The 27593-nt window shown below is 42.0% G+C and overlaps 4 pseudogenes across 2 annotated transcripts in view; 1 reads left to right on the top strand and 3 right to left on the bottom strand.

Moving 5' to 3' along the window:
* Positions 1 to 27593, top strand: part of LOC100412151 (DNA-directed RNA polymerase III subunit RPC5 pseudogene) — a 158349-nt pseudogene that overhangs the window by 51302 nt on the left and 79454 nt on the right. The window lies entirely within an intron of this gene.
* On the bottom strand, positions 1597 to 4492 carry LOC100394965 (fibronectin type III domain-containing protein 3B pseudogene; annotated as a pseudogene).
* Positions 13595 to 14512, bottom strand: LOC108590157 (protein L-Myc pseudogene; annotated as a pseudogene).
* Positions 16003 to 17604, bottom strand: LOC144580146 (endosomal/lysosomal proton channel TMEM175-like; annotated as a pseudogene). Its single transcript, XR_013529188.1, has 2 exons — positions 17172 to 17604; positions 16003 to 17135 (listed from the first exon to the last, which is right to left on the bottom strand). The product of XR_013529188.1 is annotated as an endosomal/lysosomal proton channel TMEM175-like (transcript).

Consider the following 27593-nt stretch of genomic DNA (forward strand, 5'->3'; position numbering starts at 1 on the left):
TTTGTAGCAACAAAGATTAACTTGAAAGGCATTATGCTAAGTGAAATAAGCCAGTCACAGAAGTATAAACAGTGTATGATTCCACTTTATATAAGGCGTTTAAAATAGTCAAACTCATAGAAGCAGAGACTATAATAGTGACTTCCGGGGACTGGGAGGTGAGAGAAATGGTTGTGGATCAATAAATATAAAATTGTCATTATGCTAATTGTAGTTATGCTAGATAAATTAGTTCTAGAGATCTGTTGTACAGCCTAGCACCTGTGGTTAAAAACATAGCGTTGTGCACCTCAAAATTGTAAGGAGGATAAACATCATGTTAAAGATTCTTACCACAGTTAGACACACACAGAAAAAGAAAAAAAAAGAAAAAGGAACACCAAGAAAATATGGAAGGTGTTGGATCTACTGCCTTGATTGTGGTGGTGCTATCACAGGTGCTTGCATATGTCCAAACTCATCTTTAGCATAAATGCATTAGATGTGTGCATTTCTTTGTACATCAATTATATTTTTTTCCCATTTCATTTTATTTTTTCATGCATGGGAAAACTGAGGCACAGAGAGGTAAAGTGACGTGTTCAGGTCACGTAGCAAGTTAGTGACAGATCCAGGGAGAGAATCTAGGCTTCTTGACCCACAAACACCTTGTGTTTACCATCAAACACCATTCCCTCTCCAACCATGGCCAGGCAAACCCGCAGAAACAGGAACTACAAATTTAGATGATTCTCTTTTATCCATTTTCATCTGCTGTTACATTAGTATTATGTGCACGGAACTACGGTTTTGAAATTCAATGGCTTCATCGATACCTCAAAGAACAGCCTAAAGGCAAATGTTTCAAAAATAATGAGCTGACACATAAGAAGACTGCTCACAGTTAATGTAAAATTATGGACAATGGGCAGAGGCACTCAACTCTCACCAGTTCTTGTCATATAATTCTGGTTAAACATAACAGAACACAGTAACTCTAGTGATTAGAAGTAGTTATATACAAAGACAAACAAGTTAAAGCAGCCTTTAAAATAGCTGAACAAGAAAACAGCTAACTATTGCACAATGCCCTCTTAAAGTTACTGCTATGAATTGACCTAGTAAAATCTACAATGCTCCATAATTTATAGGTGCATTTTGGTTACTTGATTTCTTATACAGGCGGCTCATGGTGTTAAAATTATAAGAAATACAGATTATTAAAGCATTTTAGATTAAAGTACACATTTTAATTTAAGTGAGCTGAACAGTTAAATAACTGAGTGACAAAATGGTAGTTTAGGGCAGTCTTATCTGAGTGAACACACCTTCTATATGTTGCTGTTGCTTTGTGCTAATGCTCTTGACAAAACTGAAATCCTAGCCCTGTAACTACACACGCTGTGATTCATGTTTACAGATATAGATGAGCAAGACATAAGAAGTGACTGGTGAATATAAATTACTAAACTGTAACAAAAACAAAATTCAAAGGCTTGCAAAAGACATCAGTGTGAAAATAGAATGAAGGTAAATCTGAAAATTTAAAGAAAAACTAAGAATAAGAATAAGAAAAACTAAAAAATAAGAAAGCTAGCTTTTGGTATCTGGCTTGTGTTTTTTTTCTTTAAAAAAAAAATCCAGTTTAGTCTCTTCCTAGTTTTGCATTTCAAAAAGGTGCACCAAAACACTGACATTTTTGTTTCCCGCTAAATCTGTAAAACAGAGAGAACTGACTCCAATTTCATTTATAGCCTGAATTCTGATCCGGTGGGTGGTTTCTGGAAGGAGATCTTTCATAACGTGGGAGGTGGTGTTGCCCACGGTACTGCTAGTGTCTCCAAGATCAATGTTGTAAGCAAGGATTTCAGATCCGTTATTGCACGGCTCTTCCCAGTTCAGTACAAGGCACACAGAAGGTGAATCAGGGTGGGCATTGAGGGGCTCCTCCTCCAGGATGCAGAGAGTGCAGACAGGGTCAGGGGGAGACGCTGGTGTCTGGCAGAGGACAAGTTCACTGTACGGCCCTGCTCCTGCTTGATTGAAGGCCTGTAGTCTACAGCAATATTGTGCAGCAGGCAACAGGTCTCTTATTTCAAAATGGGTGTCTGTCCCATGATAAATGACTTCTAAGGATTCTTCATCTTCTCCCCATTCCAACCTGTACTCTGAGATGTCAGCACTGGAACTATCAGGACTCTCCCAGGTCACTAAGACACATCCATCAGGTGTAAAGGAAATACATGGTGCTTTGCACTGTCCAGGGGGTCCTGCAGCAGCGGTAATTTCTGAGAGCTCAGAATAGGGACCATACCCTCCGTCATTCAGAGTCCTGACCCTGAAGCGATACACGGTTCCGGGAAGCAGGTTGCCAACGGTGCACTCCAGCTCTGGGCCGTGGTACACCTCAGAGGCTACGTCTTCAGGCTCCGTCATCTCCACGCTGTACTCTGAGACCTCACAGCCACTTTCAGATGCAGGAACATCCCACTCTCAGTGGACTTCTTTGTGCTTCGGTCTACCCAGCACCCTCGGTGGTCAACACTGACCTGGTTCGATGCTTAGTGTGTGAACAGGGAGACTTTCAGAACACTGACTGTGTCCGCCAGTACTGATAGAGCATGCTCGGAGTTTGTACAAAGTGCCTGGTTTCAAGTGGGTGAAGGTATATTCGGTAGCTGACCCACTGGACGACACTTCCCACTGATTCGCTTCAGAATTTCCATCAGTAATCTCTAGCAAGTACTTGAGGATTTCCGATCCACCATTGTCCTTAGGAGGATCCCATTTGACACTAAAGCCATGAGATGTAACTGGGCCTTTGACAAGTGGTCTGGTAGGAGGTCCGGGCCTGTCAGGACTTGTCATACAAACAAGGACTTCGCTTGGACAGCTTCTTCCTTCCACAGTAGAAGCGGTCAGCCTGAATTTATACTGTGTGCTGCTTTTGAGATTTTTCACAGTACAGGTTAAATCCTCTCCAGTGTATTTTGGGTGGAAAGGGTTATCATTTTCATCCTCCTGAATTTCCAAGGTGTAAGTGACCATCTCCTCGGGTGAACAGCCCTCTGGCTTACTCCACTGCAATGTGACCCATGTGATGCCAGCTCGAACCAGCCTTGGCACAGAAGGCATCTGAGGGATGTCTCCTAATGTGCAGCACACCACCTCTTGGCTGTAACCACTGGTGCCAATGTCGTTTCCAGCAGCCAGCCTGAACGTGTACCCCATTGCCCGGCAAACTTTGTCAACTTGCAGTGTTTCTGGCTCCCAAAGAAGCACTGTCTGAAACCACTGTTCCTTTTTCCCTCATCCCACTCTAAAAGGTAGTTGGTGATTTTTGAACCATTGTCAACTGGTGCCTTCCACTGCAGGGTTAGTGAACTTTTGCTCCTGTGGCCAGCTTAGGAGGGATAGGACACTCGGGTGCACAGCTGTGGGTGGTGAAGGTAACAGGCTTGGAGCAGGATCCCTTTATGGAATTGTACGTGGCAGACACCCTCACGTGATAATCCGTTGCTGGTGTAAGATCTTTCAGGTTACATTCTAATTCTTCTCCACTGTAAATTATCTTGTATTTTCCATCCCGTCCTTTGTCTGTTAAGGCAACCTCGTAACTGTAGGGGAAGGAAAGACCACTGTGGGGTCCACAAGAAAGTCCAAGGCGGGGAGCCCAGGACGACACAACTGCTCTCGCCTGAATATTAGAAACCTGTGGTTTCTCTATTCCCGAAAGAATGCCTCACGCCCTCTTTACTTCCAACTCATATTCTTGCAAGTCTGAATCATTCGACTTCGGGCTGCTTCTTGCTCCCCGCTCTGTTTTCTGAATTCCGGGACCACCAGCGCTGCCGCTTCCGCCACGGCTGCCGCTGTGGCCCTTCCCGTAGCCATTGTACACTGTCGTGTAGCTGCTTTTGTAGATAGAGGAAGGAGGGCTGCTGAGGCGGTTCTGGCGATCGATCTGGCAGTCTTTCAGTTTTTTTGTGCAGAGGCTTGCCATTCCATACAGTGGTATAATTTCTTGCTCCCCGTATATCGTGTGGGGAAGATGATGCTGGGTAAAAACTGAGGCAGTGTATCTCCAGGTCTGGTAACAGGCGGGTAGTAAGCTGTGTGTGAGTTATGAATCAAATGTGGTTGATGAGTCAGATAGGGAGGGAGACGATGGGTTGGAGACATGGCTGAGGGGTAGCTTGGGGGATAACACTCAGGAGACTGGGGTGTGACCACCACCCTGCGGCCGCCAGTACTGTCTTCGGTCACCTGTGAGATATAACCTGGAGGCACATGAATGGGAGGAATGGATCCATTGGGTGACATCATGGGAACTTCAGCAGGTCCTTGAATGCACTGAAGTGTTCCATCCTCCGCTTTTATTGTAAAAGTCTCACCTGGATTAACTTGAACGAGAATAACCTGCTGAGCTGCGTCTCCATTCACCAAGTGGGGCATCAGGGCGACCTCTCCGTTCACCAATGGTGGCAGTTCCAGAGGGATTTGGTCGGTCATGTACATTCATGGAGAACTTCCCTCAACTGGCTTTCCTTCCCTAGGGCTGAAACGTGGGGCTCCGGGCGCACCACACACCGGGTCGCGCACGCCTTCCCAGCCGGCAGCCCCCGAGGATCCCTGCCGCCCCGTTCGTTGCTCCCCTGCCGCCGCCGCTGCCACCACCGCCACCGCTCCCAATTATATGTTAATAGCAAGCATACATATGCTTAACATATGTTGCATTGGATTATTAAAACACATGAGTGCCATTATGGAAATTTTATCCTTCTTCATGTTTTCTCAAATAACAGTTAATATTCAGCTACTATTTCACCAATGACCTCACACCCTGATATGTAAGTGAAGAGGCAAATCAAGATAGAGAATAACTCAATGTGCTAAGTGAAGTGTGAGCAGATGGAAAAATGATAAACAGGTTTAATGGCAGGTGTGGAATATGGAAGAGGAAAGACTTTCTATTTTTTGAAAACCACTGCAGCCTTTGCAAATACATTCTATGTTCAACTTGCATACATCATTTTCTATCAGTTTCTCTCTGAAAATTTTGAAAATAATTTTTATTTCTTTTTGAAATTAAAAAATTATGTTTTAAAAATTTCTCTGATAGGGATCACAGTCTATTATGTTATATTTTCTAAATAATTCATTATTTAATTCACTCTTAAATAATGAACACATTTATGCTGTTTTTTCTATTAGCAATTACCATCTCTGATATTCAATTCACAAGCTGTTCAGAGCATACTTTGATGGCTCTGCCTTTCTATTACTGCTCCTCAATTTCCTCCTTAGAAGTTATGTCTCAGATTATGAAAAATTGCGTGATATATAGGTGATTTTGTGTAACAGAGTGGTATCCAAGGGAAATAAAGAATGAAAGACAGTGCATCAGTTCTACCTTTGCATTCACAAAAATCTTGACCTGAGCCAGGATGCATGAATTTAGCATTTTTCCTTCATAGCTACACAAGGAATTTCTGGTAGTCTCTGTAAGATTGCAGTTAGCTAGAAATACCAGGCTTATAATATGATACCCAAATGAGTTTTCGAAAAGCGTAAGAATATAGTAAGTTACAAACATGATTGACACCCAATGCTAATGCAACAGCTGTTTGCCCTCATATTATTCATTCCTTTGTTCATTGTATGTTTACACCGTTTCACAGATAAGTTATTAAGAGATTATCAACAGATTAGTTTCCTGTAAATTATTATTTTTCTTAATGGCTTTTTTTTTTAAAGAAAAAAGTTAAAATTTGCCTAAGGTCTTAACTATAGCTGCAGTCACACAGTAAAATTATTTAAGAAATATTTTTGATTTATGACTGAATGATCAGTTTCCTTAATTTTAACTGTGCCTCTTGAGCTAATAAAAAATGCCATATTTTAAAAATATGCAGATTTATTTGGTAAAAACACTTAACATGAGATCCACCCTTTTAACAAAATAGTAAGTGTGTAGTACGACAGGAGCAATAGGCACAATATTGCACAACAGTTCTCTAGAATTTATTCATGTTGACTGAAACTGTATTTTATTGAATAATAACTCCCATTTCCCCCTGCCACTGACAACCACTATTTAACTCTTTGATGAAATGAATTTGACTATTTTAGATACCTTATCTGAGTAGAATCACACACTATTTGTGCTACTGTGACTGCAGTATATCCCTTAGCATAATGCTCTCAAGGTTCATTCATGTTACTGCATATTTCAGAATTTCCTTCTATTTTAAGGCTACATAGTATTTCACTGTATGTATATATTACACTTCATTCATCTGTGGATGAACATTTATGTTGTTTTCATGTCTTGACTATTGTGAATAGTGCTTCAGCGAACATGGGAATGCTATCTTTTTAACACTTTATTTTTAATTATTTACATAAGAGAGGAATTGTTGGGTTCTATGGAAATCCTATTTTTAATTTTTTGAGAAATTTCCATATTGTTTTACATAGTGGGTGCAACAGTTTGCATCCCCAATAGTGTGCGAGGGTTTCCATTTCTCCACATCCTTCTCAATATGTGTAGTCTTGTGCGTGTGTGTGTCTCAGGATAATAACCATTCTGATAGGCATGAGGTGATATCTCATCATGGTTTTCATTTACATTTCCTTCATGATGAATGACATTGATATTAGTTCATCATTTGTACGTCTCTAGAGAAATGTATTAAAGTTATTTGTTCATCTTTAAAAATTGGAGTTACTAGGTTTGTTTCTTTTTGCTATTGAATTGTAAATGTTCTTATACAATTTGAAGAGTAATAAAAAATGATAGTATTGGCATAGTGACAGTCATATAGACCAAGGAAACAGAACTGTGAGACCAGAAATCACTCTATGCATACACAGTCAAATGATCTCTGACAAGAATGCCAACAACACATAACAAGGTAAGGGAAGTCTCTTTGAGAAATCATTTTGGGAAAATTGGGTATTCATGGGCAAAAAAAGAAATGGAACCTTACCATAAGACCATACACAAATATGAAATTACTGTAGATTAAAGACTTAAACGTAAGATCTGAAACTGTAAAAGTCCTGGAAGAAAACACAGGGGAAACGTTTCCTCATATTATCAGGGGCAGTCATTTATTGCATATGACCCCAAAAGCACAGACAAACGCAAAAGTCAACAAGTGGGATGTCAGCAAACCAAAAAGCTTCCATACTGCAAAGGAAACAACACAGTGAAAAGCCACCTCACGCCTATATAAATGGGAAAAATTTGCAAAGTATATATTCACCTTATTAATGGCTTAAAGTCAACCTTTCATACACACAAGCTTTCAAAGAAAGTTGAAGCCTTTACTTAGTAAGATACACCACTGAAGCAGAAATGAATGTTTTATGCTAAAGCAACTATTAGTCCTACCAAAAGTCAACACGTGTGCATGCACACACGCATACCTGTAGCTTTTGATGTGGATGTTATTAACAACCACTAGAAAGAAAATGAATTCTGATAACAAATCTGCGTGAAAACACCTCGAAGCCTGCTGTACTGATTGCAAGGCTGCCTTGCCAAAAGCAAACACTGCTGTGAGAAGGGGAGCAAGCCTGTCATTTCTTTCAGTTTGTTTACCTAAATTTTAAATTACTCCTTCTCAAAGAATCATTAAGTTTTGTTTGTCAATTGTTGAAACTTATGTTGGAGAAAGCTGTTATGTCCCCGAATCTTTCTCTCCAGATGTACAATGTTGTACTTAACAGATGGGATAAAGCAATTTACAAATAATTCCAAATTACACTGTGTTTGCATTTCACAAAAGTAAAATGCTGCATTTTGATTAGAAGCTAACCTATTCAAGACATTTTATGAATAGCTGTACTCGGACGATCAATATGGTCATTTTGGAGGAATATAAGTTTATATTAGACAAATTTCTAATGGTAATGCAAAACTATTTGTTATCTTATAGCTGAGAGAACCAGTCATCATGATACATTTGATTATTTTAAGGATTGTTCTGAAAAACTCATCTCTCATCTCAGATTATAGATTTATTTATGTTAATAAATGCAGTAGTCTGGACTCATCAAGTACAGCGTTGACACTGGCAGCTTCCAATTGCATGTTTCCTCAAAAACTATGGCCTTTGAGAACTTAATATTTTATTTCTCATTACATTTTATTAAATATTGTTGCTGATTTTTAATAATTTTTCAGCATTTCAATGATATCTACATATCAATCAAAATGTGCCAATATCATTTTTATTGATTAATATGAGCAAGAATGTGCTCTACTTTTTAAAGTATTTAAAGCAGGACTTCTATTAAAATTCACAAGTGTTTCCTGTATCACCCAGCACATCTTCTTACAATAGTAGCTTCAGTGAAAATTCTTTGATTCAACTGGCTATAAAAAAATAATAATGACAGTAATAACTACAATTAATCACTTGTACATTTGTGCCTTAGTAATAGTAAGCTGAGCATTAATAATTTTCAAGGCACTGCATACAGATTGCCTGGTTTAATTCACTATACACCGTATACAGCTGCTGTTAGTATTTTAATAGTGATTTTTACAGGTAAAAGGATCCATTTGGAGAGACAAGATTTAGAGGTTTTGAGATTTAAAAAAATATTTTGAGCCTCTATTTCTTTATTCTCTCTATTCTTTTTTCTTAAGATAACTTCCTCTTCTCTCCACTTCCCAAGAATGCAGCTACTCTTAAAATATCTGTTTCCACAATATAGTTTACTATGCAGAATTGTTTATTCAGCTTTAACCTCATGTTTTCAGAGATGACGTCTAATTGGCTTATTGTATAGCTTTGCTCCTGTGACAATAAACTATAGCAAGTGTATATCATCGTGTGTCTGTGTCTTAGGCAGAAGAGGGGTGTCTTACTGAATTAACAAAGCAAATGAGAGACCACCCATGTTCAATAGTTTGAAACTGTGGTGGTAGGTCTAAAGGTCGAGACTGGGCCAGGCGCGGTGGCTCAAGCCTGTAATGCCAGCACTTTGGGAGGCCGAGGCGGGTGGATCACGAGGTCAACAGATCGAGACCATCCTGGTCAACATGGTGAAACCCCATCTCTACTAAAAATTACAAAAAATTAGCTGGGCACGGTGGCGCGTGCCTGTAATCCCAGCTACTCAGGAGGCGGAGGCAGGAGAATTGCCTGAACGGGGGGGGGGGGCGCGGGCGGGCGGGCGGAGGTTGCGGTGAGCCGAGATTGCGCCATTGCACTCCATCCTGGGTAACAAGAGTGAAACTCCGTCTCAAAAAAAATAAAAAAAACAAAGGTCGAGACTGTTTTAGTAATGAGTAGAATTGAGTTATTACAGCCTCTAAGATTTTCCTTTTTTATTGAGATACAATTTACATATAACAAAATGTCATGATCTGAAGTGTTGGGTTTGAAAAGTTTGGCTAGTAGTATATACCTATGTACCCAAACCCAAGTGAAGTGAAGCTATACAGTGAAGATACGTAGCATTTCCACAGCGAGAAATTTCTGTGCTTGTTGTGTCTTTTCCAGTCGCTTTCTCCCAGGTCTTGAAACAAGCATTTTCTTACTTTTATCACTGTAATCTCTCAGTTCTAAAGCTTCGTATCAGTAGAACCATATGGTTCTATTTTTGGTTTCTCATATCCAAATACTTTTGAGATTCATTCATATTGTTTCATTTAGAAGTAGCTCATTTATTTCTGTTACTAGTAGTGTGCCATTGTTTGAATATTACACAAATTGCTTATGTGTTGTTTGTGGACATTTTGGTCATTTCCAGGATTATGATGATGAATAAAGCTGTTGTGAACTTGCTTTTACAATTCTTTCTGTGGACACAGATTTTCATCACACTTAGAACCACTGCATGATTCTCACTGCGGACTAGGAGCATTGAGTACAACACATTGAAGTTTTCAGCCAAATACAAGAAAAATCTTGGGAAATAGCTACAGGTATTCAAAAAAAAGTAATAAAATATTTCATGATCCAGCTAATTCTACATGATTTAAAAGGTTCAAGGGGAGGTGAAAAGCATATCTGAAATGTTGAGAAGAATTTTTGCATTTGTGGAAATTAAGACCGTTACCTTCTTTGTACTTGTCTACTCCAGTATCTAAAATGACAGGGTTGTGTTATTTAGTACATTTAGTAGATTGACTACATCTAGTCCATTTACTTGGCATTTTAAAACAGGAGATTTCTATAATGCAAATCAGACATTTTTTAAGGAAAGTAAATTCAAACATAAAAACATTTAAAGAATGTAAGTAGAATGTTAATCATACTGAGAGGAAATTTATCTCGCATCATTGCATTTGGGGAAAATGGTGATTGTTACATTAAAATTAACATACAAGATTTTGCACAGAGCACAATTATTGCCATGTTCAGATGTATTTTTACATGCGGAAATGCAATTATTTTTTACTATTAAGAGATACTCAGCAACAGTGAAAAGTGCTGTATAATCATTAGAGATTGCCAAAAATTTAACCTTGAAGAGAACATTTTATGTCTTGACCGGCGGGATGAGCAATGGAGACCTTAGGGAAGGAGTGGGGATTAAAAGAGAGAGACAGGAGAGGGAGAATGGAGACAAGTCAAGGATCTGATCAAGTCTCCTTTATTAGCTACAAGGCGGTTGCTTATAAACAAGTAAGGGCGGGAAGTTCTGAGGGCTGAGGTCAGAGAGTAACCATGGAGACGAGGCTGCAGGCTAGCCTCTACTAGGAGGAATGTGAAACTTAAACAATAAGGGAAGCCCACGAGATGGAGGTTTAGGTAGGAGGAACAAAAGCTTAAGCAACATAGTTACAAGATGGCTACTGCTCCCCACAATTTTACAAGGACAATATCTGTATATATACAACTCCTCAGGGCATTTTTGCACACAACTGCTAGTATGCATATACAAATATCTTATTTTTGTGTTTCATATTAAAAAAAGGTATTCCCAATTGACTATAAACCACATAAGTAAAAATTACAATTTTTAAATTTTAATTAAAAGCTGTTGACCTGTGATTTACTAAACTTGAAGTTTTTATTTTTTCTCATTGTACCAAATTGTAAAGAGGGGTATTTAACAAAGTGACTATAAGGTCCTTGGCTTTTCTTTGATGAGAAACTTTTTAATACTACTTCAGTCTCATTATGTATTATTAGTCTCTTTAGGTTTTTTATTTCTTTATGAATAAATCTTGGTAGATTGTAATTGCCCAGAAATGTATTTGTTTCTTCTAGGATTTTTAATTCATTCACACATAATCTCTTAAGATCACACATAAGAGATTCATCATAATCTCTTAAGATCCTTTGTATTTCTGTGACTATCAGTTTTAATGTCTCATTTTTCCTCCCTGAGTATATTTATTTCAGCCCCCCTCCCTTTTTTTTAGCCTCATTAGGGCTTGAAGATTTTATCTTTTCACAAACCAACTGTATTTCATTGATAGTTTGTATTGTTCAATTAGTCAACATTTTGTTTATTTCTGCTTTGATCTTTATTCTTTTTTTCTTCTACTGATTTTAGGCTTAGTTTGTTCTTAGTTTTCTTGTTCCTTGAGGTGTAGTATTATATTGTTGTTTATTTAAGATTTTTGTACTTTTTGGATGAAGGGATTTATGGCTTTAAGCTGTTGCTTTATCTCACAGGTTTTGTGAGGTATATTGTGTTTTTATTTCATTAGTCTCAGGAATTTTAATTTTCTTTTTAATTTTCTATTTACCTAAGGTTGTTTCTGACCATGTCATTTAATTTTCTAGTTTTTTTTCTAGTGTTTAGGTTTCTTTTATTTTTTTTTTAATTGCCCAAGGGTTTGTTCTTGTACAAAAACAGTTAACACCACTTTGCAAAGGCATACAAAAATACAATTTAAAAAAAAGACTCCCCTCAGCATGATACCCAACAGCAGCTTATAAAACACAAGCCATTCAGCTGATGGCTTGGGTGTAGGTTACGGATGTCTGTAACCTACACCCAAACTGTCCTCCGTAGACAGTTCCAAAGTCAGCTGGCTTTTGTAAACCATGCTCCAGAAGGGTAGAGAGGCTATTTCCAAACATCCCCTGTGTCCTTTGAGGCCAAGAAGCAACCTCAGAAAGAAACCATTATGGACAATACATTTGGAAGTAGCAGCTGGTTTTCCAGAGCCACATATAGTGGCTTACCACCCCTCACTCACCCCAACTTCCACACCCAGAGCCAGGAGGCACCTGCTGTCCTGAGCAGAGTCCTGGAGGGGCTGCTGGTCCTTCTTCCAAGACAGGCCTAGAGATGCCTGTGGTTACCCACATGACAACTGCTAGGTTGGGTGACTTTCTCAGACTGGAGGCTGCACTGGATTCCGCCTGGAGCTGCCAAGCCCAGCTGAGGCAACCATGATGGATTCATAACGTTTGGCTGTACATATCTCCTGGGGGCTCCCTTAAAACCCACCGGAGGCAAGTCCACCTTCTGGAGCACTGGATCCAGAATAGCTCTCCCCAAAACTTCAGAAAGGCTCAGATTCTGGGAAAGATATCTGATTCATGGCAGGCTGGCCGGGGCCCAAAGGTGGCTGCAGAGCCAGCAAGCTCCTCGGAGTTGCACAAGAAGGACATGGTTCCTGCATGGTTCCAGAACTTCAAACTTGCTGGTCAAGGGTTGAAGTGACCAGCGGGTGGGAAGAGGAAGCAGTACAGTTCTCCCTCTGAGGTGTCTTACACCTGCCTCGAGCAAAGACTGGGTCTCAAGCGCCCCCGTGAAGGCACGTGGGCAGGGATCAAGTTCATGAGCCAGGACTCCAAGCTTTCCCCAGGCCCCAGGCTAGGACCCATTTCCCTGTCTTGGGGAAATACTTACGACCTGTGGGAAAGGGTGCTGTAGAGCCCATTGCATAACGAAGGCAGAATGAAACAAAAAAGTCCCTTGTGAGGAAAGAAAGTTCCTCCCTCAGAGGAGAAGGCACAGAGGACTCTGACTCAAAGAATCTGGAGGCCAAGCTCTTTAAATGTTCCCAGGGTCGCAGCATTTAGAGTGGAAGGAAAGGGGTCAGCTAATATCATATATATATATATATATATATAAAATAGGTTTCCAACTCTTCAGCTACTATAAAGTGTCTGACAGTCCATGTTAAGTCTGCAAGCTTCTAGTCACCTAAGACAGCTCAAGTGTCTTCTGGAAAAAGGAGCCTCAGGGAGAAAGCATTCAGGCCCAGCTGTCCTTGCATCACCCCAGAGACACCAGTTGGGAGCATCCTTTTCTAGCCTAAAGCTCACGCAGAGTGTGAGATTTCATGCAGGCTGGAGCCCCGACAACATCCACTGCTTGTTGCATAGCACCCGTCAGCCTTTTCTTTGGAGCTAGTGAGCTAGGCAGACCCCAAGCCTCCTCAGTCAGCTGCCTTTTTGGAAGCCAAAGGCACCAGAGAACATACAGCACTCCCATGAGTCAGGGAAGAGGGAGAGCTGAGTTTCAAGGTTTCCAAGAATGCAGGCCTTTATTGTGTGTACACAGCTGCAATGCATTCTGCAATCGACTGTCTCACCATAACCAAAATGTGCAAATTACTAAAGGGGAGAGGGAGGTCAAAAAATAAACTTGTGTCTTTGTAAGATGGAACAGCGAAGCTTTTTGGTCAGTAGCCGCTGAGGTATGCAATTCTTTTCTGCAATTGCTGCTGCTGGCATCGGAGCTGCCTTTTCTCTGTAGCCATCCACTTCTCAGCCCCACAAGGCCTTGCTTAGGATCACTACTTTAGTGGCCGTAGAGCAGCTGGCCAGGGTGGGCACCTGGTCCCTCAGGGCCAAGAACCGCGAACGCAGGTCATTCTGCCTCTTGCGCTCCAGGAAGTTGTGGTTCTTCCTCTTGGTCACATCCTCAGTATCAGAACTGCCAGGTTTTGGGTGGCAGGACGGGGTAGCCTCACTTTCTGCAGGTGGGAGGCTCACAATCTCTTCATCCTCCTCATCTTCCTTTTCCCCTGGAGTATCTCTCTCCAGAGCCTCCTCTTGCGGACCCCTCTCTGGAGCCTCTTCTTGGGAGCAGCTTTCTGGAGGAAAACGGGCAGTGTAGTGTGCTGTTGCTGATGGATGGAGATGTGGAAGCGCTTCATGCAGGGATCCAGAGGGTCTGCTCGCACTGTCGGTGACCGGCTTCCGAATACCCAGAAACTGCCTCTTCTCTACTGTCACATCATTCTCCAAGTCGCTTGGGCTCTCGGACCCGGAGCAGGCCTGGGTCTTGGGTTCACCCAGGGGACTGGGGGCGGCGGCGCCAGGTTGCAGGCTTCGAGGCTGGTAAGTCCGGGGTGGCGGACGCCTTTGGCAGGTTTCCCCGGGGCGTGCCAGAGGTGAGCTGGTCACTCACCGCTCTCTCCAGCTGTTCTTGGGCCCAGAAGCCACTCCACATGCAGTCATGGCAGATGATGCAGGTGTAGTTCATGCCCGAAGCTTTCGAGTGGCCCCGGGATTCTGCTTCGTCTCCGGCGCACCCTCCGGATCAGGTCTGGGGGACCCAATCCCGGGGGTCGGGTGCCCTGTGCCAGGACCCAAGCCCCAGGGCAGCGACGTGGGGGGTGATGGCACCAGCTCGTATTTCTTCCAGATGCCCTCGCCGGGCGCTGTGGAGCGGCAGAAATCCTCCTGCAGTCATAGTCGTAGAAACAGTGCTAGTAAGAGTCGTAGTCTATGTCGTAGTCCATGTCGGCTCTCGGAGCGGTCGGACCAGCTCCCTGCCGGCTCGGGCTAGTGTTTAGGTTTCTAAGTGGCATAACTTCACCAGGATAATTTTTGCCTTCATTGCTGTAGTCCCTCAGTCTACTTTGGAGGCTGAGGCAGGAAGATCACTTGAGCCCAGGGATTCCAGGTGGCAGTGAGCTATGATCATGCCACGGCACTCCAGCTTAGGGGACAAAGTGAGATCCTGTCTCGTATGTTCCAACAGCCTACAGTATTCAGTCCAGTAATATGCTGTACAAGTTTGTAGCAAGGTGCCATAGGGTATACCATACATCCTTGGCATTCACACAACCCGCGAGGGACAGGAGAAAATGGTCAGGGAAGAGCCTTGCGATTCGCTTCTCCACTGCTTGGGGTCCAGATCGGCCGGGGCAGCAACGATCACCATCGTCACTTCTCCCTCTCTACCTCTGATTTTCTCCTATTATTGATTTCTAGTTTTATTTCCTTATGATGAGAAAATATAATATAATTTTAATTTTTAAAAAATTGTCAAGACGTGCTTTGTAGCCTAACATACAGTCTATTCTGGAATATATTTCACATATATTCTGCAGCGGTTGTATCCAGTTTTTAATGAATGTCTATTAGGACCACATAGTCTAGAGTACAGTTTCACTCCCAGGTTTATTTGTTGATTTTCTGTCTGGATGACCTGTCTATTGCTGAAAGCGGGACGTAGAAGTCTCCTACTATTATTGTGTTGCAGTTGATCTCCTTTAGGTCTGTTAATATCCATTACTATGTTCTTTATATATTTAAGTATTCTGATGTTGGGTGCATACGTATGTATATAATTGTTATGTCCTTCTGCTGTAGTGACCACTTTATCATTATATAATAGCTTTGTTTGTCCATTTCAAATCATTTTTGATTTAAAGTTTATTTTATCTGATATAAGAATAGCCACTACCGCTCTTCTTTGGTTTACTTTTTTTTTTTTTTTTTTTTGACTGGGCATCACTCTCCTGTTGTCTCCTCGTCTTTGTGTGAACAACCAAGGTGGGAGAGGGAGGGGAAAGCTTGGCACTGCCCACCCCAGGGCAGCTCTGTATAGGCTGTGAAGGGGTCTGGGAGTGGGCAGTCTCTCGGGTGGGTGGGTGTGGCAGTGTCTTTGCATTGGAGAGAGTGGATAGGCAAATGCCACAAGGCACATTTCAAGTTCCTGGGAAACTCCTCACTCTACAGAAACTGGAGAACAATTTGAGGATTGAGATAGAACATGATATTTCACAGTAAAAATAAAACCAGGCCACACGAGAACCACTGAGGCCTGCCCATAACTCAGCTTTCCCTGCCCAGCCTCCTGTTCTCCCTGGTCCATATCTGGTGGTGGCTGGGAGTGGGCCTTGTGGCTGCTAGCAGGGGGAAGGGAGGAGCTGGGCCTGTGGGTCGTGCTGGCACGTGGGGACCAGCGGGGAATGTTGGGGCTGGGCAAGGCCCCGCAGGACCTGCAGGCTGGTCAGGGCCATGCCCACGAGCAGGCGCAGCAGCAGGAAGGCGCAGGGCACGGCGATCTGTGTGGTGGAAGATGCCCGCGCTGAACCTGCTCAGCAGGCAGGTGGAGGCGAAGGCCAGCAGGCTGGCGCAGGGGTACAGGGCCAGCTTGGCGAACATGAGCACATGATCCCGGCCGCTGAACCACACGGAGGGCTGCAGCGTGTCTGCCTGGTGCAGCAGCGCCGTGGTCCAGATGGCGAGCTGGAAGATGCTGGCCAGGAAGATGATGGCGCAGCTGAGGCAGACACGCTCGGGGCTGCCGGGCGAAGGCTGAGGTCTGCTGGTAGGCCAGTGGGAGGCCACCCACAAAGGCCAGCGAGAACGTGTTGAGCAGCCCCATGGCCTGTGTGGCCTTGCGCACGTGCAGGAAGAGCGAGTGGTGGGCGAACCACAGCAGTGCCACAGTGGCAAAGGAACCGAAGTACGCCAGGATGCACGGCCCGAACACGCTCAGCGCAGCCACGAGGCTGCAGCCGAACCACTCCTTCACGTCCTTGGGGTCCTGGACGTTGTCCTCACAGATGTCCAGGATGAGAAGAGTGGCCACGATGGCGTAGACGCCGTCGCTGAAGGCTTCCACCCGCTCCTTGCTGAGCGGCTCATGAAGGTCAAATGTGAAGACTTCCACTGGGTAAGCCGAGGGCTCCCTGTGGCCAAGGGGACAAAGAAGAGGGAGAAGATGGCTGCCATGAAGCAGAGGGCTGAGCCTCGGAGGACGATGCCCAGGATGTGTCTTCGGTACAGGGTCCTGTGGGCGGAGCGCTGGATCTGCGGGCTCAGCAGGTGCGGGAAGTGGAATGCGTACCCCACAATCCGTGCCTGCACGATCCCGATGGCGATCACACACACACAGAACATGAAGATGCCCAGGGGCACATCGGGGAAGGTCACCATTAAGGAAAACGTATAAGGCAGGAAGGTGATGGTCATCATGCAGGCCTGGGGGGAAGGAGGGCATCACGGCCATGAAGCAGCCAGGTTGAGCAGGGCAAGTGTGTCGTCTATTTTCCCAACAACTTGGAACAACCTTGTGTGTACCGCCCAGGCCACCGTTACGATGAGAAAGGTCATCAGGTAGATGGCGATCCGTGTTGCCAGAAGCCTCTGTACACTTCTGTCGAACTGTTCCGGGGAGATCTCCGTGTGTGTCACAGGCAGGATCATGACAGTGGCGATGATGGACAGCAGGGCGTCGCTGAAGCTGAGCATGCGTTGGGAGCACTGGATCCCCTCCCCGGTGTCCTCGTCCCTCCTGCCAGGGGAGCAGTCCCCCAGCGTGTCCAGCACCTGCTCTGGGGCCCGGGGCTGGGACATGGTGAGGCTGCTGCCCGGCAGTCAGAGGAGCCTGGGCGGGAATCGCCCCGGCAACTGCTCCACGCACCTCCGCTTGAGTCAGGCCAGCCGGGCCTGGTTTACTTTGATGTGGAATATTTTTACTATGCTTTCGCTTTTAGTGTATACATGTATTTTTGAGTGAAGTCAGTTTCTCCTAGGCAGAATAGTTGGAATGTGATTTTTTTTAAATTCATTTATCCACTCTTTTAATTGGAGAATTTAATCAATTTACATACAAGGTAATTCTTGATAGGTAAGAACTTAATTCTACCATTTTCTTACTTGCTTTGCGGTTGTTTTGTAAATCCTTTCTTCTTCTCTCACTTTCTTTGTGGTTTTGTGATTTTCTCCAGTAGTATGTTTTGGTTCTCTGCTTTTTACTTTTAATGTATATATTATAGCTTTTTGCCATGTGTTAACTGTGAAGATTAAAAAGTAATATTTATAGTTATGACAAACTATTTTTAACCGAAGATGTCTTATTTTATACATCATATATAAAATTCTACATTTTTACCTTCCCTCTCATTTTTTCCTGATTTTGATGTCAAAATTACAGTTTTTTTTGTAGTTTATATCCTTTAACAAATTATTGTATACATAGCAGTTCTAAATGCTTTTGTGTTTTAGCCCTTATAGTAGAGATAAAATTGCTTTACACACCACAATAATAGTACTAGAGTATTTTGAAAATGACTGTGTATTATATGTTTCTGAGCTTTATACTTTCATCTCTTTTATTTCATTAATCAGTGCCTTATTATTTCAGCCTAATGAACCTTTATAGAAATTATTATATGGCAGGCCTAGTGGTGATTAATTGCCCTGGTGCCCGTTTGTCCATGAAACTTCTTATTTCTCCTTATTTTTGAAGGACAGCTTTTCCGAGTAAAGTATTCTGGTGATTCTGTTTATTGTTTGTTTTTTAGCACTTTGAATACAGCATCCCTTCTCTCTTGGCCTGTAGGGTGTCTGCTGGCCACTGGAATTATCTTCCACATGATGTTTCTTATCTTTGAAGCTTTCAAAATGTTTTTGTCTTTAATTCTTGATAAGTTGATTATGATATGTCTTGGACAAGCTCTTCCAGTTGAATTTGATTGGAGACCCTGGATGTTGGCATCTTTAAACAGATTCATAACATTTTCAGCCATCATTTTACGAAATGTGCTTTTTTGCTCTTGTTCTTCTTTTGAAGCTCCTATTATAAGAAAGTTTGTTCTTTTGATGGTATACCATAATTCCCATAGGCTTTCTTTACTGTCTTTCAGTCTTTTTTTATTTTTGCTCTTCTGACTGGATAATTCCAAATGTGTAGTCCTTGAGTCCACTGATGTTTCTTTTATACTTGATTGTGTCTGTTATTGAAGCCTTCTATGACATTTTTATTCTGTTATTGTACTTTTCATCCCTAAGATGCCATGTGGTTTTTAAAATGATTACTTCTATTTGTTTGTCAAAAATCTCATTTATTACCATACTGTTTTTCAAGTTTCATTTAATATTTGATCTTTATTTTCATGTAGCTTACTAAACTTTAAAAAGATTTTTTCTAAATTCCTTTTTATTTATTTATTTTTAAATTATAGTTTAAATTCTGGGGTACATGTGCCGATCTTGCAGGATTATTACATAGGTATACACATGCCATGGGGGTGTGCTGCCTCCCTCCCCCTGTCACCTACATAAGGTATTTATTCTGAAGTTATACCTCTACAACCTTCCCACCCCCTGCTATCTCTCCCCTACTCCCCCAAAGCCCCAACAGACCCCAGTGTGTAATGTTCCTTTCCCTGTGTCTACATGTTCTCATTGTTCAACACCCACTTATGAGTGAGAACATGTGGTGTTTGGTTTTCTGTTTTGTGTCAGTTTGCTGAGAATGATGGTTTTCAGATTCATCCATGTCCCTGTAAAGGACATGAACTCATCATTATTTATGGCTGTATAGTATTCCATGGTGTTTATGTGCCACATTTTCTTTATCCAGTCTATCCCCGGTGGGAATTTGAGTTGGTTCCAAGTCTTTGCTACTGTTAACAGGGCCACAATGAACATATGTGTGCATATGTCTTTATAATAGAACTATTTATAATCCTTTGGTTATATACCCAGTAATGGGATTGCTAGGTCAAATGGTATATCTATTTCTAGATCCTTGAGGAATCACTACACTGTCTTCCATAATGGTTGAACTAATTTACACTCCCACCAACAGTGTAAAGTGTTTCTATTTCTCCACATCCTCTCTAGCATCTGTTGTCTCCTGATTTTTTAGTGATTGCTATTCTAACTGGCGTGAGATGGTAACTCAATGTGGTTTTGATTTGCATTTCTCTACTGACCAGTGATGATGAGCATTTCTCTTATGTTTGTTGACTGTGTAAATGACTTCTTTTGTAAAGTGTCTGTTCATATCCTTTGCCCACTTTTTGATGGGGTTGTTTGATTGTTTGATTTTTTTCTTGTATATTTGTTTTAGTTCTTTGTAGATTCTGGATATTAGCTCTTTGTCAGATGGGAAGCTTGGAAAATTTTTTTCCCATCCTGTTGGTTGCCAGTTCACTCTAATGATTGTTTCTTTGGCTGTGCAGAAGCTCCTAAGATTAATTAGATCCCATTTGTCTATTTTGGCTTTTGTCACCATTGCTTTTGGTGTTTAGTCATGAAGTCCTTGCCTATGCTCATGTCCTGAATGGTATTGCCTAGGTTTTCTTCTAGAGTTTTTATGGTGTTAGGTCTCCTGTATTGGGTGTATATGTTTAAATCTTTTATCCATCTGGAGTTAATTTTTGTATAAGATGTAAGGAAGGGAGTCCAGTTTTAGCTTTATGCACATGGCTAGCCAGTTTTCCCAACACCATTTATTAAAAAGGGAATCCATTCCACATTGCTTATTTTTGTCAGGTTTGTCAATGATAAGATGGTTGTAGGTGTATGGTATTACTTCTGGGGCCTCTGTTCTGTTCCCTTGATCTATATCTCCGTTTTGGTACCATTACAATGCTGTTTCGATTACTGTAGCCTTGTAGTATAGTTTGAAGTCAGATAGCGTGATGCCTCCAGCTTTGTTCTTTTTGCTTAGGATTGTCTTGGCTATGAGGGCTCTCTTTTGGTTTCATATGAAGTTTAAGGTGGTTTTTACCAGTTCTGGGAAGAAGGTCAATGGTAGCTTGATGGAGACAGCATTGAATCTGTAAATTACTTTTGGCAGTATGGCCATTTTCACAATATTGATTCCTCCTAACCGTGAGCATAGAATGTTTTTTCATTCCTTTGTGTCTTCTCTTATTTCCATGAGCAGTAGCTTGTAGTTCTCCTTGAAGAGGTCCTTTATATTCTTTGTTAGCTGTATTCCTAGATATTTTATTTTCTTTATAGCAATTGTGAATGGGAGTTCACTCACAATTTGGTTCTCTGCCTGTTATTGGTGTATAGGAATGCTTGTGATTTCTGCACATTGCTTTTGTATCCTGAGACTTTGCTGAAGTTGCTTATCATCATAAGGGGATTTTGGGCTGAGACGATGGAGTCTTCTAAATATACAATCATGTCATCTGCAAATAAAGACAATTTGACTTCCTCTTTTCCTCATTGAATACTCTTTATTGCCTTTTCTTGCCTGATTGCTCTGGCTAGGAATTCCAGTACTATATTAAATAGGAGTGGTGAGAGAGGGCACCCTTTTCTAGTGCCAGTTTTCAAAGGGAATGCTTCCAGATTTTTCCCATTCAGTATGATATTGGCTGTGGGTTTGTCCTATATAGCTTTTATTATTTTGAGATACATTCCATCAATACTTAGTTTATTAAGAGTTGTTAGCATAAAGGGTTGTCGAATTTTGTGGAAGACCTTCTCTGCATCTATTGAGATAATCATGTGGCTTTTGTCTTTGGTTCCGTTTATGTGATGGATTACATTCATAGGTTTACGTATGTTGAACTAGCCTTGTATCCTCAGGATGACGCCTACTTGACCGTGATGGATAATCTTTTTGATGAACTGTTGCATTTGGTTTGCCAGTCTTTTATTGAATATTTTTTCATTGATGTTCATCATGGATATTGGCCTGAAATTTTCTTTTTTAGTTGTGTCTGTCTCATAAAATGAGCTCGGGAGTATTCCCTCTTTTTGTATTATGTGTAACAGTTTCAGAAGGAATGGTACCAGCTTCTCTTTGTACATATGGCTGATTTCAGCTGTGAACCCATCTGGACCTGGGCTTTTTTTGGTTGGTAGGCTATTAATTGCTGCCTCAACTTCAGACCTTGTTATTGGTCTATTCAGGGATTCAACTTCTTCCTGGCTTAGTCTTAGGAGGATGTAAATGTCCAGGAATTCATCCATTTCTTCTAGATTTACCCGTTTGTGTGCATAGAGTTGTTTGTAGTAATCTCTGATGGTAGTTTGTATTTCTGTGGAATCAGTGGTGATATCTCCTTTATCATTTTTGTTTTGCTTTGTTTTTTTGCATCTATTTGATTCTTCTCTCTTTACTTTGTTATTAGACTGCTTAACAGTGTATCTATTTTGATCTTTTCCAAAACCGGCTCCTTAATTTATTGATTTTTTGAAGGGGTTTTTTTTATGTCTCTATCTCCTTCAATTCTGCTCTGATCTTAGTTATTTCTTGTCTTCTGCTAGCTTTTGAATTTTTTTGATCTCGCTCCTCTAGTTCTTTTAATTGTGATGATAGGGCGTCAGTTTTAGATCTTTGCTTGCTTCTCATATGGGCATTTAGTTCTATAAATTTTCCTCTAGACATTGCTTTAAATGTATTCCAGAGATTCTGATATGTTGTGTCTTCATTCTCATTGGTTTCAAAGAACATCTTTATTTCTGCCTTCATTTCATGATTTATTCAGTAGTCATTCAGGAGTAGTTGTTCAGTTTCCACGTAGGTATATGGTTTTGGTTGAGTTTCTTAGTCCTGAGTTCTAATTTGATTCCAGTGTGGTCTGAGAGACTGACTGTTGTGATTTCCATTATTTTGCATTTATTGAGGAATAATTTACTTAAAATTATGTGGTCAATTTTAGAGTAAGTGTGATGTGTTGCTGAGAAGAATGTATATGCTGCAGATTTGGGGTGGAGAGTTCTGTAGACATCTATGAGGTCCACTTGGCCCAGATCTGAGTTCAAGTTCTGGATATCTTTGTTAGTTTTCCGTCTTGATCTGTTTAATATTGACAATGAAGTGTTACAGTCTCCCACTGTTGTTGTATGGGAGTCTAACTCTCTTTGTAGGTCCGTAAGAGCTTGCTTTATGTATCTGGCTGCTCCTGTATTGGGTGTAGATATATTTAGGATAGTTAGCTCTTCTTGTTGCATTGATCTTTTACCATTATGTAATATCCTTCTTTGTCTCTTTTGATCTTTGTTGGTTCAAAGTCTGTCTTATCAGAGACTAGGATTGCAACCCCTGCTTTCTTTGCATGTGAGATGGGTCTCCTGAATACAGCACACCGATGGGTCTTGACTTCTTATCCAATTTGCCAGTCTCTGTCTTTTGATTGGGGTATTTAGCCAGTTTATATTTAAGGTTAATATTGTTATTTGTGAATTTTATCCTGCCATTTTGATACCAGCTGGTTATTTTGCCTGTCAGTTGATGCAGTTTCATTATTATGTCGATATTCTTTACCATTTGGTATGTTTTTGCAGTGACTGATACTGGTTGTTCCTTTCCATGTTCAGGAGCTCATGTAAGGCAGGCCTGGTGGTGATGAAATCTCTCAGCAATTGCTTGCATGTAAAGGATTTTTTTCTTCTTTACTTCTGAAGCTTAGTTTGGCTGGATATGAGATTCTGGGTTGAAAGTTCTTTTCTTTAAGAATGTTGGATATTGGCCCCAACTCTCTTCTGGCTTGTAGGGTTTCTACTGAGAGATCTGCTGTGAGTCTGATGGGCTTCCCTTTGTGGGTAACCCAACCTTCCTCTCTGGCTGCCCTTAGCATTTTTTCCCTCATTTCAACCCTGGTGAATCTGACGATTATGTGCCTTGCGGTTGCTCTTCTTGAGGAATATCTTTTTGGTGTTCCCTGTATTTCCTGGATTTGAATGTTGGCCTGCCTTGCTACGTTGGAGAAGTTTTCCTGGATAATATCCTGAACAATGTTTCCAGCTTGGATTCATTCTCTCCATCACATTCTAGTACACAAATCAAATGTAGATTGGGTCTTTTTACATAATCCCATATTTCTTGGAGGCTTTGTTCGTTTCTTTTCATTCCTTTTTCTCTAATCTTGCCTTCTCATCCTATTTCATTGAATTCATCGTCAATCTTCAATATCCTTTCTTCTGCTTCATTGATTTACCTATTGAAATGTGTAAGCTTCACAAAGTTCTCGTGTTGTGTTTTTCAGCTCCATTAAGTTGTTTTTGTTCTTCTCTAAGCTGGTTATTCTAGTTAGCATTTCATCTAAGTTTTTTTCAAGGTTCTTAGTTTCTTTGCATTGGATTAGAACATGTTCCTTTAGCTCAGAGACGTTTGTGATTACCCACCTTCCGAAGCCTTCTTCTGTCAATACATCAGACTCATTCTCCATCCAGTTTTGTTCCCTTGCTGGTGAGAAGCTGTGATCCCATAAAGGAGGAGAGACATTCTGGGATTTGGTGATTTCAGCCTTTTCACGCTGGTTCCTTCCCATCTGCCTTTGGTTTTATCTACCCTTGGTTTGAAGTTGGTGACTGCATGAGGTCTCTGAGTGGACATCCTTTTTGTTGATGTTGAGGCTATTTTTGTTTCTTAGTTTTCTGTCTAACAGTCAGGCCCTGTGCTGCAGGACTGCTGACGGCCCACTCCAGACCCTGCTTGCCTGGGAATCACCTGCAGAGGCTGCAGAAGAGCAAGGATTTCTGCCTATTTCTTCCTCTGGTAGCTTCGTCCTGGAAGAATACCCACCAGATGTCAGCCCGAGCTCTTTTGTATGAGGTGACTTTTAGGATATACAGGAGTCAGGGAGCTGCTTGAGGAGGCAGTCTGTCCCTTGTCAGAGCCCAAGTGCTGTGCTGGGAGCTCAGTTGCTCCCTTCAGAACTTCTGGGCAGGGACGTTTAAGTCTGCTGTAGCAGAACTCACAACAGCTCTTTTCCCAGGGGTTCTGTCCTGGGAAGGTGTGGCTGTATTCATAAGTCCCTGACAGGCTGCTGCCTTTTTTCAGAGATGCCCTGCCCAGCAAGGAAGGAGTCTAGTCACAGTCTGTGTGGAGAGGTGTTGTTGAGCTGCTGGGGGCTTCCCCCAGCTGCTGTGCAAACTTCTTTGTGCTTTTGTTTACACAGGTAAGGTAGAGCTGCCTTGGTAATGGCAGATGCCCCTCCCCCATGGAGTGCGACTGTCCAGGGTTGAGCTCAAACTACTGTGCTGGCTGCGAAAATCCCAAGCCAGTGGGATTCAGTGGCTGGTCTCTGTGGTGGTAGGTAGGACCTTTGGAGGCAGCTCACCTGGCTCCCCGCCTTCAGCCCCCTTTCTCTCTGGGGTATGGGTGACTCTGTCTCACAGGGGCTACAGGTGCCAGCCAAAATGGATGCTCAGACTTTGTGCTGGGAACTCACAGCACTGGCTGAATCACCTTTTGGCGTGCAAGATCTCCTGCTCTGTGGGCTGCAAAAACCAGGGGAGAAATGCAGCATTGGATCCGGGTCTCTGGAGTGGCCAGAAAAGTCCCCAGTAGCCTCTGTTGGGTAGGAGCGAGTGCCCTCTGGCCCAATGCACTTCCCTGGTGAGGCAGTGCCCCACCCTGTCTCGGTTTGTCCTCCTTGGGCTACACCCACTGTCCAACCAGTCCCATTGAGATGAACCTGGTATCTTGGTTGGAAATGTGGCCGTCTACACCACTCTCGCTGGGAACTACACTCTGGAGCTGTTCCTATTCGGCCTTTTTGGCAGAAGTCAGACTTTTTCTAAATTCTTTATCAGTCCTTTTGTAGGTATCTACTTCTTTGAGGTCTGTCATTAGGGATTCATTGTTTTCTTATGGTATCGTCGTAATGTTCTGCTTCTTCGTTGCTTGTGCTGTTGTGTTGGTGTCTGTGAATCTGGGGATACAGCCTCTGCTTCAGGGCTTTGCATGTGATTTTGGCAGGCTGGGCTTTCATGGTTGAGTCCAGCCTGGCTTTCTTGTTAGGACAGCTGATACCAACCATAGACATGAAGTTTTCTGTGAGGTTCTCTAGTGGGGTTGGGCCACTGCCTTTGCTCTCAGGTCCAGTGGAGCTGACGGCTGGGCACTGTGATCCCCTCTGGTCTGCCAGTGTTACAGGGTATATCCCCTTCCTGGTAGTAAAGCTGTTTTATGTCTTCAGTTAGACAGGGCTGTGTGCTAGGCTCTGAGGTTAGGTGGAGTTGCTGCTTGAGATAGGTGAGTCCAGAGGCTGTGTTCCATAGAAATGCATTATGAAGGCTTGCCTCTCTTCTTAGGCAGAGCTTTGGGGAATGCTGTAAGGTTGGGCAGGTGGGTTCTTGGTTAGGGATTCAAGTCAATGGGACTGTCCACTGAATCTCCAGGTTTGACCAGAGTGGCTTTGTGGATAGGCTGTGCTATTGGTGCATCTCTGAGTGGACACCACTGCTAGCAGGAACACAGAGCTACCACCAAAGTGCTGCTCCCTGTGAGCCCAATCCCTTTTCTTTGTTTCTACCTGACTCCAGGCGGTCTAATCTTACAGTTTCCACCAGAGTTCCTTGTGAAGTGAAGCAATATTGGGCCTCTTAAAAACTGCGCCAAAGTATTGGGAAGGCTGCATGCACCATGTTTGGTTCTCTCTTCTGACTTTAGAAACTGTGTTCTTAGGGAAATTCTCTCTGTGTGCTGCACTGTTGACTTGGAATTGGAGCAATGAGCCCAGAGTGAGATAATTTCTCTTACTCTTCTAATGCATTATTTTGGGTTTTGTGGTCCATGTGGGTGTCTCAGTCTCATTCCCAAGTTTTAGAATTTTCACAGAGGTACTTTTATCTTTTAAGAGTTACTACTTGGACTTTCTGTGGTGACCTCCTATTCTGCCATCTTAATGATGTCCAAAGCTGAGATCTTATTAGATTTTCTTCTAAAAATAACCTGAATTGTTCTATAATTAAGGCTATAAAATCTAAGAAGAATAGTTTAAAATCTCCTTGTATGACCTTTGATTCTCTAGCCCCATCCTGCTCAATGAAGTTTCTGTGAAGACAGAAATGTCTATAAATCTGTACTCTCCAATATGATAGCCACTAGCCACAGTTAACTATTAAGAAATTGGAATGGAGATAGTGTGATTATGTAACTAAATTAAATTTAGGTTTTATTAAATTTAATGTTAATTAATTTAGATTTATAGTTAAATAGCCAATTGTGGCTTTTCATTACCTCAGCTGCCTGCTAAGGGCACAGTGTGAGTTTCCTCAGATGTAGTCAATCAACAAACGCAATGGGGAAGCTGAACATCAGCCGTGTAGCCTGAGCTGGGTCACTTCACACACGGAAAGCAGGTATTGATTATAAAATATGTTTGGAAAGATAAAGGTAGTGAACGTACCCTGTTTTAGTTTGTTTTCCTAACAAGTACATAAACTGGGTAGCTTAAACAACAGAAAGATATTTTATTGCAGTTCTGGAGCCTATAAATTCAAATTAAGGCAGGGCAAGTTTGGTGTTATTCTGTGGTCTCTCTCAGTGCCTTTCAAATGACCCTTTTTCTTCATATTGTGCTTCCTCTCTGTGTATTTGTGTTCTAGTCAACTTGCCTTATAAAGACGTCAGTAACCTTAGAATAGAGCCCTCACAAATGACCACATCTTACATTAATTACCACTTTAAAGGCCCTATCTCCAAATACAGTCACATACTGAGGTACTTAAGACTTCAACATAAAATATTGAGGGGACACAATGCAGCCCATAAAACAACCTGTATCACTTAGGTATTGCCGGATAGCAAGGCATCTCAAAAACAAGCACTTGTTATCAGACAATATCTACAGTTTGCTTGACTGAGGATGGGTTTGGCTTGACAGTTCTCACTGCAAATATGTAGTCACCTTTGCATAAGGCTGCAGAAGTTGGGATGAGTTTGGTTCCAGATTT

This window comes from Callithrix jacchus, chromosome 18 (assembly GCF_049354715.1).
Source record: "Callithrix jacchus isolate 240 chromosome 18, calJac240_pri, whole genome shotgun sequence".
NCBI classification, from domain to species: domain Eukaryota; kingdom Metazoa; phylum Chordata; class Mammalia; order Primates; family Cebidae; genus Callithrix; species Callithrix jacchus.